This window comes from Mustela nivalis (assembly GCF_964662115.1).
Source record: "Mustela nivalis genome assembly, chromosome: 1".
Lineage (NCBI taxonomy): Eukaryota > Metazoa > Chordata > Mammalia > Carnivora > Mustelidae > Mustela > Mustela nivalis.
Window position 1 is genome coordinate 534,631 of NC_139020.1, and position 17,806 is coordinate 552,436.

The following is a 17,806-nucleotide window of genomic DNA, read 5'->3' on the forward strand; positions in this document are numbered from 1 at the left end:
GCTCCTCTTGAGGCAGCGAGCCGGTGGGGGGGCGGGCGGGCAGGGGGTGGTTCTCAGGGCCCAGGGGGAGGCCTGCGGTCCAGGCGCCTTGGGACACATCTGCAGGGCTGGTGGGCTGGGAGGGGGCTGTCAGAGCAAAGCTGGGCGGAGGAGGGCGGGAGGGGGTCCCCTTGCCGGCCTGTTCCGACACCCGCTGGGGGACTTCAAGCCCATCTGGGTCCTCGGCCATCGCCTTTTTGGTTGTAAGTAACGTAACGGTCTGTGGCACCCACGGAAGACCACGTGCGCCCAGCAGCTCCGACATTTCCTCCTCAGGGACACGTAGTCTCCAATATGCGTCTGAATTCAACATTTTTCTGGCTGAGAAAATGTACAGATTTATAAAATCAGAGCTGGCCGCCCCGAATAACAGGTCTGCGGGGACAGAAGCGATCTGGAGGTCGTGCAGAGAGCAGGTTTGACGAAACGTTCTTGAAGACATCTGACATGTACATTGTCCCTTGCTGGGACAGCATCCGCCGAGCCCCAGGCCCAGCCCCCCGGATGCCCCATCGGCAGCTGCGGGGGCCGGCCGAGGAGGAAGGGCGCGGGCGGCTTGCTCTCTGGGGACCCTCCGGCTTCCCCGTGGCGTTTGCCGGCATTTCCTCTGGGTTCGCACTCGCAGATGTCTGCTTATGCAAGGCTCATTCCCATTTGTGGCAAAGGGAGTTAGTCCAGGAGGAGAGGCGCGCCCTGGGCCGCTGGCCAGCTCGGTGCGGGGGAGGCCCTGGGCGCGCTGTCTCCCGTCTCCCGGGGACCGCAGGGCGAGGGGGGCCCTGGGCGAGCTTGGGAATGCCTGGCCCTGGAATGTCTCTTTGGAGCAGGGAGCCGTTCCAGATTCCTCCCTCGCCTCCTGGCCAGCTGTGGGTCATGTGCTCTTTCCCGAGCAGACCTGACTGCCCTCCCTGCTCTGGGGCTTTTCTGGAGCTGAGCCTTGCGGGGCGAGGAGGACGAGGGAACAGCAGGAGTCGGCGGCGAGGGAGGCTGGGGGGCTGGTGGGTGGACAGGCGGGGGTCCCGCTGCTGTGGCCAGGGCTCTCGGAAGCCCCGCTCTGCTGGGTCCCAGGGGCAAGCGGCACGGTCAGAAGCAAGTCCCCGGGGCTGTAGTCGTCCTTACAGGGCAGGGCTTCTTGGTGGGGGTTTATCACCCCATGGGGTCATTTAGAAATGTAGGAGGGGCTTTTTTGAAGACTTGACTTATCCGCTGACAGAGAGAGAGAAGACAGAGGCGCAGAAGGAGAGGGAGAGAGAGAGAGAATCTTGAGCAGGCTCCTTGCTCAGCCCAGAGCCTGACGTGGGGCTTGATCCCACGGCCTGAGATCACAACCTGAGCTGAAATCAAGAGCTGGACACTGAACCGATTGAGCCACCCCGGAGCGCCGTACGTTTTCTTTCTCATTGACGGAGAGTCAGCACGCACGTTAGTACGAGACCGTTAACTGTGTTCCCCGTGCTGTGCTTTTCATCCCCATGACTCATTTATTCTATCAGCGGAAGTTGGTGCCTCCTCATTCCTTCTCCTATCTCCCCGTCCACCCACCGCTCCCCCATGCGCGAAATCATCTGGTGTTTGTCTCTCTCCGTCTGAGTATTATCACTTGGCATAATGCCCTCTAGGTCCATCCGCGTTGTTGAAACAGCAAGATCTCGCTCTGTTGGATGGTTGAGTAATATCCATCGTGTGTGTGCACGTGTGCGTGCACCACGTCTTCTTTATCCATTCGTCCACTGAGGGACACGTGGGTGGCTTCCAGGTCTCGGCTAACTGCTACTGCCGCAGCAAACATCGAGGTTCATGCATCCCTCCGAATTAGTGCTTTTGTTTTCTTTAAGTAAATGCCCAGTAGTAGAATTACTGGAGTGTGGGGTATTTTTATTTTTACCTTGTTGAAGATAGTTTCCTTTTTTATTGCTGAGTAATATTCTAGTTTATGGATGTACCACGGTTTATTTACCTGTTGAAGGACGTTGTATTTCTGGAATAAACCCCGTTTGGTCATAGTTTCTTCTTATTTTTATATATTGTTGTATGTAATTCGTTAACATTATGCTGACGACTTTGCCTCTTTGTTCATGGGCAATATCGGTTTGCAGTTTTCTTGTTGTGTGCTGTCTTTCTCTAGTTTTGACCTCAGTATAGTGCTGGCCTCATAAAGTCACTTGGCAACTGTTCTCTCCTATTTTCTGGAAGAGAATAAGTAGAATTAGTGTTGCTTTTTCTTTAAATGTTTGGGAGAATATACTAGTGAAGCCATCTGGGCCTAGATGTTTCTTGTTTTATAAGGTTTTTAACTGAAACTTCAATTTCTTTAAGAGTTACAGAACTTTTTAGATCTTCTGTTTCATCTGGAGAGAGTTTTGGTACTTGGCAGTTTTCGAGAAAATGGTTCATTTCATCTAAGTTGTTGATTTTATGTGTGCATAGTTTTCTGTAGGATTTGCCCATTTTCCCTTTCATGTATGCAAGGTCTGTAATTTTGTAATCTCTTCTTTCATTCCTGACATGACTAATTTGTGTCTATTCTGTTTTTGGTCTGTTTGGCAAATTTTTATGGATCTTAACTGTCTCAAAGAGACCACTTTTGTTCCCATTGAGTTTCTCCATTGTGTTTTGTTTTAAATCTCATTGGTTTCTTTTCTCTTCTTAATTTTTCTTCCTCTACTTGATTTGGATTTATTTTATTCTTCTAAAGTGGATTCTTGAGATGAAAGCTTGGATTACTGTTTTGAGATCTTTCTTCTTTACTGCTATAGACACTGAGTGGTATAAATTTCCCTATAAACACTACTTCCACTGCCCACCACAGATTTTCTTATGTTTATGTTGTATTTTCGTTTTTGGTCAGTTAAGTCTACTATTTAGTTTTCCTTGAGTCTTTTTCTCGGTCTGTAGGTCATTTAGAAGTATATTGCTTAATTTTTAAGCGTCTAGGCGCTCTCCTTCTCCTTCTTGGATTTCTGTTATTTACCGAGTTGGGTTCCGTCATGGTTCGAGAACACACTCTTCAATTCTCTTATCTCTGCTAAAAGTGTTTGAATGATCATGACTATCATTTATCTTGGTAAATGTCAATGAACACAAAAGGCTGCTCGCATTCTGCTCCGATTGGGCAAGTCAGATCCCCTTGGTCTGTAGTCATGTTCAGTTCTCCTGGGTCCTTGCTGGTTTTCTGTCTCCCTGTTCTGGGAGAGAGGTTTTGATGTCTCCAGCTACAATTCTGGACTTGTCTATTTTTCCTTCTAGTTCTGTGTTGACAAATTTTGCTTCATGTATTTGAAGCTGTGTTGTTAGGTACACATTTAGGAATATGTCCTCTTGGCGAGTTGACCCTTTTATTATCAATTTTCCCCTTTATCCATGATAATTTTCTTTTCTCTGAAGTCTGCTTGACCTGTTGTCAATATGGGCAGCCCAGTTGTTTTGATTTCTGCTTGTACTGTATCTTTTCCCAACCTTTTAACAAAAACCTACAGATATTATGTTTGAAGAGAGTTTCTTGTAGATAGCACATAGGTGGTGGGTGATTTTTAAAGAATTCATTCTGATAATTCCTGTATTTTAATTTAGACCACTTACATTTTAATGTAATTATTGATACGTTTGGATTCAGGCCTACAATTTTAATTTTGTTTTATCTCTTCCATTCTCTTCCAACATCCTTCTGTTTCCTCATTCTTGCTTTTGTTTTGGTTATTTGAACACTTTTTAGCATTCTATTTTAATTTATCTATTGCATTGTTGATTATATCTTTAAAAAGCCTTTAGTGGTTTCCCAGCAATTACAATATGCATCCTTAACCTTTCACAGCTTATTACTTAGAATCAGTATTTTACCATTTCAAGTGTAGAAATCCTACAACCACATAGGCCCCTGTGCTCTCCATTCTTTATGTTGTCTTGTGTTCAACACCCACACATGCTGAAGACTCAGTAAGACAACATCACATATTTGCTTTTAATCATCTAACATATTGCACAGAACCAAAGTGGAGAAGAAGCCTATGACCCTGTTCCTTGCTCTTCCTGTCTCAATTTTCCTTAGATCTGAAATCCTTTTTCACTACTGTTTTAGGGAATGTTTGCTGAGAGCAAATTATTTTAGTTTTTCTTTATCTGAGAAAGTCTGTATTTCATCTTCATTCCTGAAGGATATTTTTTCTGTGTATAAAATTCTGAATTAATGTTCTTTTCTTTCCACACTTAAAAAATATTCCACTTCCTTCTGGCCTCCATGGTTTCTGATGAGAAATCTTTAGTCATTCCAATTGCTGTTCTTTTGTAAGTAATAGAGTGTGTCATTTTTATCTGGGTGCATTAAAGCCAGATATTTTTTCTTCAGATACTTTAATTTCTTGGGTTTTCAGAAGTCTGAGTGTGAGGTGTCTGAGTGTGGATTTACTTAGCTGTTCCCTGTTTGGAGTTCGTTAGCTTCATGGGCCTGAGAAGGAGAAAAGTGTACCGGCAGGAACCCCAGACCAGACCTGTCTGCAGAGATACGTGTGAAGGAATTTAAGTTTCTGCAAAAAGTAGCTGCAGGGGCCCCAGTGGGCTAATTTTTATTTTCCAAGATACAGCTCAGTCAGTTTGACCCAGTAAATGGAGGAGACAGCAGAAGTCCCAGGTTCCGGGGATGTGCGGTAGCTCCTACGGGTGCCAGTCCTTCGCTCCTGTGGTGGGTGTGGGCCACTGGGACCACACGTGGTGACTTGAAGGGCTTGAGTTAGGAATGACCCCTTCTCTCATTACTGATCTGGAAGGAGGCAGCTTTAAATAGATAAAGTCAATGGGCATCATGTTAGTCAACTTCCCACGGATGCCTCCAAATGCTGGGGCAGTTTCTGCCCCAAGAGCCTCTACGGGGGTGAGACAGGGTTGGGGGGAGGTGGGTGAGGCCTGTAGCAGCAGCGTGTGGTGAGCTAGCACAGGGGTGTAGGACGGGCCAGCTCATGTTGGGCAGGGGCGGGCTGGTGGCAGCATAAGGTATTCCCCCCACACACAGGTGTGAAGCACGGATGCTCATAAACTAGGGTCACTTGATGAGGAAGTGAGGGACTCTGAATATTCACTACTTGTGTTTGAGGTAATTTATTTGATTATAAGTTTATATAAGTTGATTTTTAAAAAAGATTTTATTTATTTATTTGACAGAGAGAGAGATCACAGGTAGGCAGAGAGGCAGGCAGAGAGAGAGGGAGAAGCAGGCTCTCCCTGAGCAGAGACCCTGATGTGGGGCTTGATCCCAGAACCCTGGGATCATGACCTGAGCCAAAGGCAGAGGCTTAACCCACTGAGCCACCCAGGTGCCCCTATAATTTGATTTTTTAATAATGCTGTGTTTAGCAACCAGGTGTCTAAATTCCTGAAGACATAGCAAAGTCCACATGAGCTCTGGCACGCCCTGGGGTGTGGGTGCGGCCGTGGGAAGACCATCCTGAGGCTGGGGGTGAGCCCTGGTTGCAGGACGGAGCTGCTGAGGGGTCGGCCAGTGGGTGCGCCTCTGGAGACAGGAGGGAAGCTGGGCCCGGGGCCTCAGGCCTGGCTCCCGGTTTCTGCTGGGTGGGGACTTGGGGCCTCCTCTGCTGCTTGGTGACTCACTGTGTCCATAGCGAGATCTAGGTCACTCACTTTCTCGTGACTCACAGGTTGGCTGCTGCTGTCTCAGGCTACTTCGCATCGGAGGGACCTGGTTTACTGCTGACTGTCCCAGTGCCTCTCGGAGGCCCCAGTGCCTCTGTACCATCTGGCCAGCTCCTAACAAGAGCAGGACAGGTCTGCATAGGCCAACTTTCTGAGGACGTGAGGACTGCTTAGGAATGAGCTGTCCCTGGCCATGAGGCCCCGAGCAAGGTGGGGCCAGGGAGTACCAGGACTAGGAACCAAGAGCTGCAGACATTCTGATGCCATCACAGGCCACTTGCTGGCCACCAGCCTCCTCCCTATTCATCCATGTTTCTACTGCTCTCCTGTGCACCTGCTGGGGTCCCTTTCCCCTTGGAACATGAACGGGCACACTGAGGGACAGACTACACTCCTAACCGAATCCTCCTGGCCACAGGTGGCCAGGGCCGTGGGGCGGGGGCACATCCCTGGGCAGCCTGGTGCAACCCTGAGACCTGCCGTGGGTACAGCCCTGGCTCCCTCTCCTCAGCCTGAAGAAGGAAACGGCTGGGATTGGCGCAGGCAGCCGCGGGGACAGGGCTCCTGTGTCGCAGGGGAGGGCCCCTCTCTGGGTTACGTGTCTACGTGGGAAGGCCGCCTCAGCCCATCACTGGGGTGGAATGCTCTGGTCCCATTGAGACTCCTGGCCCCTGCTCCAGGCCCCATGCTCTGGAATTCTCCACTGAGAGATTGTCTGATTGGCTTCCATCACCCTTCGACTACAAGCTCAGGAAGGAAGCCCCGTGCGTTCTCTCCGCCATGGATTGTTCCCCGTGGAACGGCCCGGCCCCCCTGCCGCCCCCGCCCCAGCGTCTCTCTGTGGTCCATTTGCTTGGCTGTTGGGGTCGCTCCTTCTTCCTCTTGAGGCTTCTCTCCCCAGAGCCCCTTCCACTGACGCCCACAGCCCGATCTCCACAGCGAGCCTCCTTTCCCCTGAGGACGCGGCTGGAGCCCTCAGAGCTGAGGCTCTGCTGCAAAGCGGTGGACGGTCCTTCAGGAGCCGCGGCTGAGCGTGGGAGGCCTGCTGGAAGCCATCTGCGGCCTGTCCAGGCCGAGAGACCCTGCCCCCTGACCGCAGCTTTCCGCGGAAGTCGAATGCTTCATGGGATGATGCCCAGACTGGGCTGTGGTTTGGAAATGGTTTGGGAAACTGGGGGAGGGTGGCCGACTTGTGACGATTTCGGAGTCTGGTTATCTGAGTTTTGTCCTTTGGGCAGAAGCCAGGAGACTGCCCTGCCTGCTCTGCTGCAGCCACGGTTCTGGAAGTCACGTCCGGGATGGGCACCGAGCCCCCCCATCTCAGCTCAGCCCACCCAGGCCAGTGGGTGCAGGCAGAGCGGCCCGCTGAGGGTCGCCTCACCAGCTGCCCCTCACCCAGCACAAACTTGCCACAGGCTCACCTCCTGGTCCCCTCTGGGCCGTTTCGGGCATTCTCCCCCCCACGCCGCAGCTGGAACTCCGTCTCTAGGACAACTAAATCGGCCCTTTCTCTCGCCCTGGTAGCCTGCACCACTGTACCGACTCCACACCCTTCGCTGTGGGACTGACTGCTCGGCCCTGGACTTACCCGCGCCTGGAGCCCTGGTGGTCTGATCTGTCGTCCCGGGCTGCAGGCCACGGGCCACGGGCCACGATGCGAGTACTCAGGCTGGCAGCCCAGGGAAGGTTATTTGATGCTCAAGATGGGACTCCCGCCTCCACCTCGCCCTTGGGCCCTGAAGGAAAGACCGTTTCAAAGGCGGGCAGGCTCCGGAGGCGGCCAGTCCACACCCAGGAGGAGCGCGCGGGGGCTCCCACCTGTGCAGCACCTCGAAGCCGGGCTGCTGCTGGGGGCCCTTGCGACGCCAACCCTCACCGCACAAAACTGAATCGCAGCCCCTCGGGTCACGCGGTTGGTGGAAATCTCCGCAAACCCTTCCTTGTCAGAGTGTGTTCAAATCCGCAAAGCCACTGTTTCTGCTGAGCCCGCGGTCTCCGCAGACTGTCCCAGGGACTCCAAACGGCCTCATTTCCTGGGGTGGACGGGGACCGTCTATGCAGCCCACGCTGCCTTGAGAGCATCCGCCTTCTTTAAATGAGTGTTCTCTTTTACTGGACTTTTAAAACATTTATTTATTTTTTTTAAAGATTTTATTTATTTATTTGACAGAGAGAAATCACAAGTAGATGGAGAGGCAGGCAGAGAGAGAGAGAGAGGGGGAAGCAGGCTCCCTGCCGAGCAGAGAGCCCGATGCGGGACTTGATCCCAGGACCCTGAGATCATGACCTGAGCCGAAGGCAGCGGCTTAACCCACTGAGCCACCCAGGCGCCCCTAAACATTTATTTTTAAATCTTCGTGCAATAACACGTGCCTGAAACTGTGTGACCCCCACCTCAGGGCAGAGAACAGTCCTCCCAGCCCCCACCTTCCTGGTGCTTCGCAGCAAAGAGTGCCCCCCACCTGGCAACCATGGACCTGGTCCCCGCGGCCCGGCCCACCAGAGCCCAGCTTCTCCCGCTCAGCCTGTCCCCTGGCTGTTGGCGTGGGCTGTGCCGAAGCCCAGAGCTGTGCAGAGACATCAGGGCTCTCAGTTTTTGGTGGTTATGAGCGCTGCTGCCGTGAACCTTCATGTCCAAGTTTTTGCTGTAAACTCAGGTTTTAATTTCTTTATTAATCCCTAGGAGGGGCTGTCCCAAACTGTGTCCCACCAGCCACGGGCGAGGGTTCCGGCCACCCTGCGACCCAAGCCTGGGTGCTGTCAGAGGCTTATTTCCGGTTGTTTGTTCTTGACTTACCCTATTCTGTGTGGTGCATGGTGCTAACTCATGGGACTTTAATTTGCATTTTCTGATGACCAGTGGCGTCGGACACCTTTTCCTGGGCTCGCCTGCAACCCTGTTGTTCCCCGGTGACCGCTCCTTTTAGTTGGGTTGTTTGCTTTCTTATTCTGAGTTTTGAGAGTTCTTTGTGTAACCTGCACCCGTCCTTTGTCGGGGGGCGTCTTACTGTCCTTCTGTCTCAGTCTGTGACTGGCTGTTCTGATTTCCTAATAGTGTCTTTCAGAGAGCAACGTGTTCCATTTCGATGGAGTCCGGCGTGTTGGTTCCCACTTTCATCAGTCCTGCTTTCAGTGCTGTGTGCAGGGCTCTTCGTCGGACACGAGGTCGTACGGACACGAGGTCGTACGGACACGAGGTCGTACGGACACGAGTCGTGCAGACACGAGTCGTGCGGACACGAGGTTGTACGGACACGAGGTCGTGCGGACACGAGGTCATACGGACACGAGGTCGTGAGGACACGAGGCCGTACGGACACGAGTCGTGCGGACATGAGGTCGTGCGGACACGAGGTCATACGGACATGAGGTCATATGGACACGAGTCGTGCGGACACGGGGTCGTATGGACACGAGGTCGTACGGGCCGCCTCGTTTTCTGCTGAGGATTGTGCACACGTCCAGGGGCGTGACCCACCGTGAGTTCCCTGCGTGGGGGGTGGTGCCCTTTTGTTTTCTTTCTGCACGGGACGACCAGATGTCCAGCACCACTTTCTGGAAACACGTCCTTTCTCCACCGAAATGCGTTTCCACTTTACCAAAGGTTCCAGTTTCTCAGGTGGGGATAGGAGCCCAGGGACAAGGTGGGTGGGGTTCCCGTGATGGCCACATCAAGGCCCAGTTGTATGTCCCCTTCCTGGGTCAGCAGAAGGTTGTCTGACCCTTCATGGCCTCTAGGGATGAGCGACCTGGGGGTCTACCGGCTTCCCGGGCCTCCCACGACGGGTTTGCCTGGAACCTCTGAGTCCCACGACTGGTACTGGGACCAGGATGCCGGAGTGGCTATCCTGTCTTCCCACTCCACTGTCCTCGTGAGCCCAGCCCCTCTGCGCGGGGGTCCTCCTGGGTCTGCATCCGAGCCACGGGCCCCTCGTTCATGAGGCTCTCCCTAAGCTGTCACTGCCAACCTGGAGCCTGGCCCTGACCCTGACCCAGCCGGGGGTGGGGTGGAGCCGGCACCAGGCCCGTGCACCCCCAGCCACACCGGCCGAGTCCCCAGCGAGCCTCCCTAGACTGTGCCCAGCATGGGCGGTTCATCCCGCTGGTCACTGCTGGGTCCCCCGGTCACACACAGGCTGTGTTGTCGGTGCTGTGAGCACGATCTCTCCGCCACCGCAGCCTGGCCCACCTGGCTGGGGATCCTGAGTGCTGGCCTTCCTCAGGGAGCTGGGGCACCCGGCGGCCCTGGCCCCCCCCCCCCTTGCCAGCCTGGCTCTAGGTGGAGCCCATCCTTCCTGATGGTCCTGTGTTTCCTCATGATGGGAGGTTTCCTGGAATGTAGGACTTTCACATCACCTCCAAAATTCAGGTAAATGCTTATATTTCAAACTAATTCCCTGGTAAATATTCCTAAAAAGAGTTCCTGGCTTTCAAAGGAATGAACTTTCCGGGGATGTTTGTGCCTATTTTTTAAAAAGATTTTATTTATTTATTTGAGAGGGAGAGAGAAGCAGACCCCCCACTGAGTAGGGACTCGATCCCAGGATCCCGGGATCGTGAGCTGAGCTGAAGGCAGGCGCTTACCTGACTAAGCCACCCAGGTGCCCCGTTTGTGTCCATTTTAAAATTAAGATCAGGGGCTCCTGGTGGCTCAGTCATTAAGCGTCTGCCTTCGGCTCAGGTCATGGTCCCAGGGTCTTGGGATTGAGCCCTGCATGGGGCTCCCTGCTCGGCAGGAAGCCTGCCTCTTCCGCCCCACTCCCCCTGCTGTGTTCCCTCTCTCGCTGTGTCTCTCTCTGTCACATACATAAATCAAACCTTCAAAAAAAATTAATTAATTAAGATCTAATTTCCACTAAAAAACAGGTGCAGTCCTGGGTGTACCTGGGCAACCCCCAGATCGGGAGACTCTCCGGGAAGTATCGCTGACCTCCACAGCTCGCCCCACCTCCGAGTGGCCGTGTCCCCCGTTCCATCACCACCCATCGGTTCTACCCATGCTGGGACCTCCCGTATGAAGTCCTGCCATGGGTCGCGCGGTTCCCACTGCTCAGCACCATGGTTCGGGCACCGGCTGTGCTGTGTGTGTCTGCGGTCCAGCCTCCAAATGGTTCTGTGGTTCTGTGGTTCCAACGTCCGGCCACAGCTCAGCTCATGTGTCACCCTGTTCTCGGTGTCCGGCCGCAGTGAATGCTCGTGCGATCCTCGCGTGGGCACGAGCACTGGCTTCCATTGTGTGATGCCCAGGAGCAGGCCTGTAGCATCCTAGGGACCCCCAGCAATGTCTGGGCATCCGGTGGTTCCAACACTGGTTTCACTGCAATCCCTTGGGCGGATGTGTAGTGATGCCTTATCATGGTTTAATGTGTAATTTCTTGATAAATAATGGAACGAAGCACTTTTCAGATGGTTATGAGCCTTTTGAATAACTTTTTTGGTGGCTTAAACCAACACAAATTTATTTTCTTACATCTCTTTAGGTTACAAATCCAGCAAGCGTCTCGCCAGGCCAAGATCAAGGTGTTGATGGGGCTGTGCCCGTTCTGAAGCTCTAGGGAAGAAAATCGGTGTCCTTGCCTTTTCTGGCCTCTGGCGGCTGCCGTATTCCTCAGCTCCGGCTTCTTTGTTTCCTCCTTTTTGTTTTGTTGTAAGACAGGAGGGAAGAGGGACCGAGGGAGAGAGAGAGAGAGAGAGAGAGAGAGAGAGAATCCCAAGCAGGTTCCTCACTCAGTACAAGCCAATTTGGGACTGGCTCTCAAGACCCTGAGGCCATGACCTGAGACCAAATCAAGAGTTAACGTCGAACCGACGGAGCCACCCAGGAGCCCCTGGGCCTCCTTTGTCTGTCTTCAAAGCCAAGAACAGAGAGTTGAGTCCGCCGATCTCTTCTGCCCCCTCTCCGGTTTTCAAGGACCCTTGTGATCACTCTGGATCCCTGGGAGGAATCCAGGGTGGTCTCCCTGTCTTAAGGTGGGCTGCTCAGCCACCGTGGTTGTGCATGCAAGCTGATGCCTGGCTGTTGGGTGACCCTCCCAGGTTCACGGGCTCCGGGGACTCTGGTGTGGACGGCTCTGGGGAGCTGTCCGTCGGCCACAGATAGTCTCACTGAATATAGACTTCATTGCTTCCTTCCGTCCGTCCCCTAAAGATGTCCTTCCACTGTCCCCTGGTTTGCATCGTTTCTGCTGAGAGGAATGTCTGAATGCTTATCTTTGTCCCCTGGAAGTAATGGGTCTTTTTTTCTCTGTCTGCTTTTAATACTTTCCCTTTGTGTCACTGATTTTTAGCAATTTGACTACGACGTGTTTTAATGTGGTTTTCTTTGTGTTTATCCTGCTTGGGTTTATGAAATTTTTTTTGTCTATAAATTTATAGTTTTTATCTAGTTTTGGGGAAAATTTAGCCATAACTTATTCAAATAATTTTCAGAGTTTTTCTCTTCTCTCCTTCTGGAGCTCCGATTATCTTAGACCTCCTGATGTTGTCTCACTGGTGACTGGGGTACACTTCATTCTTTTTTTTCAGTATTTTAAATCTCTCTCTGCTTCAGTTTCTGTATTTTCTGTTACTATGTCTTCTGGTTCACTGATCCTTTATTTAGTGTCTGAGATGCTATTATATCTATTCAGTGAATTTTTCATTTTGAATATTGTATTTTTAGTTCTAGAAATTCCATTTGACCCATTTTAATATCCTGAACTTCTCTCTTTGTATTCACATTTTGTTTAAAGTATTCACAGCTTGGAGTGACCTAGGAGCCCCTCGGCCATCTTGGTGGAGACTCACAGTAGTCACGCCCAACTCAGTGTTTAGCTACAGATTCAAAGCCTCTCTCCAGTGTTCTGGAGCTTTTTCTCTTCATAGATCCTTCTTCTCTGGAATTCTGCCTTGAAAATTCTTCTGGCCTCGGTCTTCCCAGACTCTGCTATGTCTCCCTAGCTCAACAGGACTGTTACCTGATCAACTTCTCTCTCCTTGCACAGGCCCCAGTGAGCAGAAAATCCTAACTTGGTGTTTGAGAACCCTTCAGTTCTAACTTAATGCCAACCCACTGTATGGGTTAAAGGGTTCATGTCTCTTTGTACCCCAGGAGAGTCCTTCTGCCATGAGAAGGCTGTTCTCCATTTTTCTATGTTCAGGTTTGAAAAGGGGCTACGTGTCCCCAGCAGGGGCTCATCACTTTCTGGAACTATTCGACTTCTTCATCTCCACAGCTCTGCTTGGTTTCCTATTTTTGCCCATTTGCATGTCAGTGTTTTTTGTTGTTATCAGAAGAGGGTTGATCAGTCATGATGGTTTACTTTCTAACAGGAAGCGGGACACTTGGCCTACATTTTTAAAGTATCTTGATACAGATTATCTAATTGCTTCCAGGAAGATGGAACTAGTGTGCATGTGTGTGAGTGTGTATGAATCTTGCCACGTCCTTGCGAGCCCTGGGTATTATTATCTGTTCTTCATACTTTTGAGCAACAAATCTCATTCTTCCATACACTTGATGGCATTTCTATTCTTCTTTTCGTGCTTTTTATTTACTTTTCATGATCATTATACCTTTATTATTGGTTTATAAGATCTCTATGTGATTGGGCATTATTTTTTTTAAATGTATTTATTTGACAGACAGAGATCACACACAGGCAGGCAGAGAGAGAGAGAGGAGGAAGCAGGCTCCCCGCTGAGCCTAATGCGGGACTAGATTCCAGGACCCTGGGATCATGACCTGAGCTGAAGGCAGAAGCTTTAACCCACTGAGCCACCCAGCGCCCTGGGCATTAATTTTATCTTAAAAACTTACATGTATCATACATGAAACTCAGAATACATCTTTTTCTTGTACCCTGATCATTTCTTTCTCTCAGAAGTAACAACTTTTAACTATATGATGTATAACTTTTCTGATTTAATGCATTCATTTATATATAAATAGATCCAATAAAAAATTGTTGATATTGAGACACTTTTGTCCTATGAAAATGGCATTTTCATATGCTTCAATTAATGAATAGTTGAAACTTTTAAGTGATAAGTTTCATTTCTCTGCCTTTTATATTTTTTAAAAGGTGACTTTTCTTGTTATATGTTGTAAACATATGTATATCTTTCTATATTTCATCAACCCCCCAAATATCTTAAATTTAATCACTTTGTTTTTTAATACATTTATGTTATTTGTTCCTTTCTATTGTTACAAACAATGACAGTTCAATCTTCTTTGGACACATATACAATTACTCTCCTAGGAGACACACCGGCTGGTGAGGATAGTCATGCCATGTTTTTTAAATTTGTATAACTTTATATGTTTTGTAAAAAATTAAGCTCTTTTGAGTCAAAATTTTTCTGGCAATTGTTTTCTGTTTTCTCACTGAGATAAACTTGAGAATTAGCATGGTGGCTTGGGATTCCATGAGACTTCTAGATTTAAATTTGACTAAGAAGTAACACCTTCATAATGCTGAGTTTTCTCAACCAGGAGTGGTATGTTTCTTTATTTATTTAGGTCTTTTATATTCATTCTTTAGAGTTTGTAGGCATTACACTTTTTAAATTGTATCTTCTTAGTTATTTTATTTATTTACTATTGCAAATGGGATCTACTTTTTCCATTATTTTGCTAATTTTATATTTGTACTTTTCTACATAGTTTTCTAATTTTTTGAAGATTTTCTTAAGATTTATTTATTTATTTATTTGACACACAGAGAAAGAGATCACAAGTAGGCAGAGAAGCAGGCAGAGAGAGAAGAGGAAGCAGGCTCCCCGCTGAGCAGAGAGCCCGATGGGGCTCAATCCCAGGACCCTGCGATCATGACCTGAGCCGAAGATGGAGGCTTAACCCATTGAGCCCCCCAGGTGCCCCTAATTTTTTAACGATTTTATTTATTTATTTGAGAGAGCGAAGAGAGAGCAGGAGGAGGAGAAGAGGAGGAGGGACAAGCAGACTCGGCACAGAGCACAGAGCCTGATGCGAGCCTCGATCCCTCAACCCTGAGATCATGACCCGAGCTGAAATCAGGAGTCAGACACTTAACTGACTGAGGCACCCAGGCGCTCCCACAGTCACCCAATTTTTAAAAAGTGGACATGCGGCTCCTATTGGTTCCTAGCGGCGGTGTCATGGACCACGTTTCTGGATCATCTGTTTTATTGGAATACATTTCTTCAAGACAGGTCCAGAAGGAGCAGAGGATTTAACAAATCCATGACAAGAAAATGTGGCGTTCAGAGCACTGCCTTCTTAACAAGGATTTATTTCCTCCCTACCCTGCACTGGGCTATTTGTGGGACCAAGCAAGGACAGGGTTGTCCCAGGGCTTGGGTCACAGGTTCTGCAGTAGCAGGTGTTAAAGATAGAGGCACAGTGTCACGGGGTTCAGAGCTCGGGATTCTCATCTCAGCTTGTGTGACCAGCCGCCAAGCCACCAGACAACGGAGCTGACTGTCCTCACTGGAGGTGAAATGGTGAGGCCAGACTCAGTGGTAGCTTTAGAAGTGTTCCATCAAGAGTAAAGTGAGACTCCTCCTCTTCCAGCCTATACCGCCCCCTGACCTTTCCCTGAGACTACTTATCCTGGTAGTCTCCTTGTCTTCTTGGATCTTGTGGTGAGGAATCAGTACTCAGTACTGACAGGATACAAAGGGATGGGGAGGAAAGGACTCTGGCCCATGTCAGCTTCATCATGTGGTGGCCATGTCACGGAAGTTATCAAGTGACATCGGTAAGAAAGGCAGAGTAAGGAGCTCTGAAAACTTGCTACCGTGTAAAAACAATGCTCACACTGGCAAAAATTGTCAAAATCAACTTTTACAGGGCTCTGAAAATCGGTGAAAACTTGCAACAATCTGAAAAGTGTTTATTCAAGTCAAGCCACCAATCTCAGTAAGAATGTGAGCACTGGGGAGTTCTATTCTCATTCTTCCTTCCCTAGGTTCACGGCGGCCTTGACATAACATAGCAATAGTGTTACAAGGACAAGCAGGCTAACAGCCCTAGAGGGGCAGCATGTGTTTTGACCTCCCCAAGATACCATTCTTAGAGAATTAGTATTTGACCAGTCTGGAAGTTTCCTGGACAACCCTACTCACAATGCTTGTTTTCGCTTTTTTCTGACTCACACCTTACATACTGCAGAAAGCATTTTGCCCAAGGGCACCTGTTGAAAACAAAAGATATGAATCTTGTACACTGAAAATTACAAAACATTGTAGAAAGAAATGAAAGAAGATGTGAGTAAGTGGGAAGATATCCCATGTTCATGGATGGGAAGACACAGTAGTAAGATGGGAATGCTCCCTGGAGTGATCTACAGATTCAACACAATTTCCATGAAAATATCATCCAACTTTTTTGTAGAAATTGATAGGATGATCCTAAAATTCATATGGAAATTCAATGGATTCACAATTGCAAAACAATTTTGAAAAATAAAATCACTTTGAAAGACTCACAGCTCCCAATTTCAAAGCTGACTACAAAGTTACAATAATCTGATCAGTGTGGTTCTGCAGAGGGACAGACATATAGATCAGTGAAGCATGATTGAGAACCCAGAAACAAACCCTTACATTTGCAGTTGGTTGGTTTTCAATAAGGTGCCAAGACCATTCAATGAGGGAAAAAATAATCCATTCAATAAATGGTGGTTGTACTAACTGGATGTCCACATGCACCAGAATGAAGTTGTGTTCCCACCTCACACCATATACAAAAAGTTGCTTGAGCTGGATCAAAGACCTAAATGGAAGAGATCGGACTATAAGCCCTTATAAGAAAACTTTATGACTCTGAGTTAGGTAATTGTTTCTTGAATGACACAAAAAACACAAGTTACAAAAGAAAAAATAGATTATTTAGACTGTAACTCAATTAAAAATGTTTGTGCTTCAAATGAGACATTAAGAAAATTAAAACGCAACCTACAGAATGGGAAAAACATTTTCAAAACATATATCTGAGGGGTGCCCGGAGGGCTTGGTTGGTGAAGCGTCTGACTCTTGGTTTCGGCTCAGGCTGTGATCTTGGGGTCGTGAGATGGAGCCTGCTGGCCGGCTCCACACTGATACTGAGTCTGCTTGAGAACCTTCCCCCCTTCTCCCTCTGCTCCTCTCCTGACTCCGCACTCCTGCTCTCTAAAATAAGTAAATAATCAATCAATCAATCAAATCTTTTTGAAAGGACTTGTATCTGCAATGTATAAACCACTCTAACAACTCAATAATAAGGTGACTATTGATTAAAAAGTAAACAAAGGACTTGAATAGATATTTCCTCAAAAAGGACATACAAATGACATGAAAAACACTCACTATCCTTAGTCATAGAAAAATGTAAACCAAAGCCACAATGAGATATCACTTCACACACACTAAGATGGCGAGAGTGAAAAACAGGGATATTATTAGAGGCTGGCTAGGAGGGAGAGCAATTGGGATCATTGCTGTACATTGTTGGCAAAAATGCAGAATGGTACAGCCACCTTGGAAGAGAGTTTGGTAGTCCTTCAAGCCCGGACTTGCCCTTTGATTTAGCAATTTCATTCCCAAGTATCTACCCAAGAGAACTGGAAACAATGTCACAAAAACAACAGTGATGTGCGTGGCTGCTTTACTCAGGAGAGCCCAAACTGGGAACAGCTCACGCCCCCGTCAGTGGCTGAACACACGGCAGAGGCGGTGCATCTCTGCGAGGGACTGTTACCCGACCGTGGAAAGGAATGAAGCACTGGTACAGGCTACGCGGACGAACCGTGAAGACAGTCAACAAGGGTCACGTATGGTATGATTCCAAGTGTATGAAATGCTGGAGATGGAAAGTAGATTAGTATTTGCCAGGGTTTCTTTTTGGAGTGATGGAAATATTCTGGAATTAGGTGGTGGTGAGAGCATACATCTCTGTGAATATACTAGAAACCATTGAATTATACATTCTAAAATGCTGAATTTTTGTTACGTGAATTATATCTCAAAAACAAAAAACAAAAAACACCTGAAACTGTACTCCCTGTTGACAACAAAGAGAGGAAGGGCATAGAAGTTGCCCCTGCCCCTCGGAAAATGTGGACGAGTCTACCGAAAAGTATCAAGAATCCCATAAGCCTACCGTCCCGTCATACCCATGTTTAATATT